Here is a 2,575-nt window from a genome sequence, read left to right as displayed (position 1 = left end):
GTATCATTTAAACCACTATGATTGTGTCAACTTAATACCCAATGTTCTTGAAAACAATAACAAATGTTTCAGGAGGTCATTGTTGTGAAAACATATTACACATACATACACGTACTTGCACGTCGCTATATAAGTGCAATAATCTTGGACGCGACGTTAAACCCCATTTCACCTCACATATTCTCATTCCTGATTTTAAAAGTACCACATGCTAGATATAATGTGTTTTACCTTCTGGGTAACACATCCGCCCGGAGAGCGGAAGGTCCGGGGTACTTGATGGTACTTGTTGTTACCCTGTCTGGCGCTCGGCATTAAGGGGCTAAAACAAGGACTGGTCGGCTCGGAGTCAGTATACTGTCTCTGAGTGGGGTATTCATGTTAAACTGCGACATGGTATCTCAGTGAGCTAGCACTATAAATCGGCATCAGTCCGGACTAGTACAAGCAGCCACACACACACACACACACACACACACACACACACACACACACACACACATGTGTAAACCCCATTTCAGCTCACCTCACCTCTGGATAATACATGTGCGCTTTATGACAGATAAGTACTTGCATTAATAGGTAGGAATGCTACAAAATTTCTTTGCGCTGTGTTGATCCTCTGGATCAAAGTTGTCATGTAGAAACGATACTGAGATCCTATACAAGACGTCATGGGCGATGTCACAGTAGCCAGACTAGCCTTTGGAGTGCCATATGCCCTTAGGCTGAGACAGACAAGCCTCAAGGAATTCTTGTTTACGTCACATGTGGGTCACCTGGTGCTTCACCCCACTTTCTGTTAAAATCTTAAAATATAGAGCAATTAGATAGATCGTTGGTTCCTCTCCAATCTAAAGATTATCACCTCAAGGCGGAAATACCGTCAATATGCCGATGGTGTTCGTTTTACAAAAAACACCAAATAAGCCTTTCATCTCTGTCAAGCAAGGACTCCACCACACTGCCGCCATGTGTTCCACGTAGTGCCGTCGGGGCTGCTTTCAACAAGGGGGTCGCTATTGTCACCGCGATGAATCCTGGCTGTCGTTTTTCCAAAAGGGATATTTTATTACCCACTAAGAATCGTTCAATCTCCTTTCAAACTCAATTTGGATGATGGAGCCATGTGGCCTGAAGCAATGGTGTCTTTTGAAGCTACCGTAACGTGTGTCCGTTACACTGGTCACGGTGTCGGTGTGAGGAGCATGGCCACTGTTCATGTATCGGTAGTTTCGGTACGTAACTGTGTCATTTCTTGAAGATTACAGACTATCAAACTATATATTAATAATTCATCCCAAAGGTTTTTTTAAACATGATTTGATAAATGTTCCTTATTTGCCAAGCTATCAGCTCGGAAATCGGTTCAAGAATGGCACCACATTGCGTGTCCTGGGGGTGATACAGAGGCACGGAATTAATAAACCGGATTAAAAGATGGATATCGATTCTATAATGTGGCTTGAATACGATTCAGAAATTTGATTTGGTTTGGAAGACAGATTTTCTAAAAAAAATTAAGAAAAAGTAATTTAACGCAAATAATGGGGCTGTACATATATCTATTTTTTTTTATTGAAATAGGTTATTTTGTACGCATCATTAGATAAAGGAAAAGTAATTGGATTTGAGAAATTGGTCAATACAGAAACCAGTCAAATCTCGGGATGAAGAAAATAATGTTAGGTTTGGAAGAAATTTTAATGTAGTTTTAAGCGCTGAAAGCTATTCCAAGCAAGTGTTACGTCACAGAAGCATAACCGTAAGGAAGGGAACGGGAGATTCCAGTAACGTTAGGGGGTGTGGGGTTGGGGGTGTGGGGTTGGGGGCTGTAGGTTTGGGCGATATAAATAATATGCTGACCGTGTTTTGTCTCTGTACTGGACAGTAGCGGGTGATGCGTACGTAAAATGCAATATATTTGAAAGACTAACGTTAAAAGATGCTTTGTGGCGAGTGTAAATGTTGTATATTAATCGAGTCTGAACCAGACAAAATCAGTGATTGAAAGCACGAGGTGAGGTGAAATTGTGTTTAACGTCGCGTCCAAGATTATTGCACTTATATAGCGACGTGCATGTATGCACGTGCGTGTGCGTGTACGTGTGTGTGTGTGCGTGTGTGCGTGTGTGCGTGTGTGTGTGTGTGTGTGTGTGTGTGTGTGTGTGTGTGTGTGTGTGTGTGTGTGTGTGTGTGTGTGTGTGTGTGCGAGAGAGGCTGCTTGTACTGGTCCGGACTGATGCCAATTTTATAGTAAAATACCTTATCGCAGTTTAACGTGAATACCCTTTTCAGACAGAGTATACTGACGCCGAGCCAACCAGTCCTTGTCTTAGCCCCTTAATGCCGAGCGCCAGGCAGGGTGACAACAAGTACCATCTTTTAACGTCTTTTGGTATGACGCAGCCGGACCCCGGAGCTTCCACTCTCCTGGCGGACGCTCTACCACTAGACCACGGAGGCGGTCCTGAAAGCATGAACAATGATGCACCATGCATGCACGTGAGCGTGCAATCGGCCAAATCGACGGAACTCATCACTCCTTCTACTCAACAAACGTGAGGTGCTGGAG

This window comes from Haliotis cracherodii, unplaced genomic scaffold (genome assembly GCF_022045235.1).
Source record: "Haliotis cracherodii isolate W230 unplaced genomic scaffold, xgHalCrac1.p SCAF_8, whole genome shotgun sequence".
In the NCBI taxonomy this organism is placed as follows: domain Eukaryota; kingdom Metazoa; phylum Mollusca; class Gastropoda; order Lepetellida; family Haliotidae; genus Haliotis; species Haliotis cracherodii.
Note: the sequence above shows the minus strand (reverse complement) of the source record.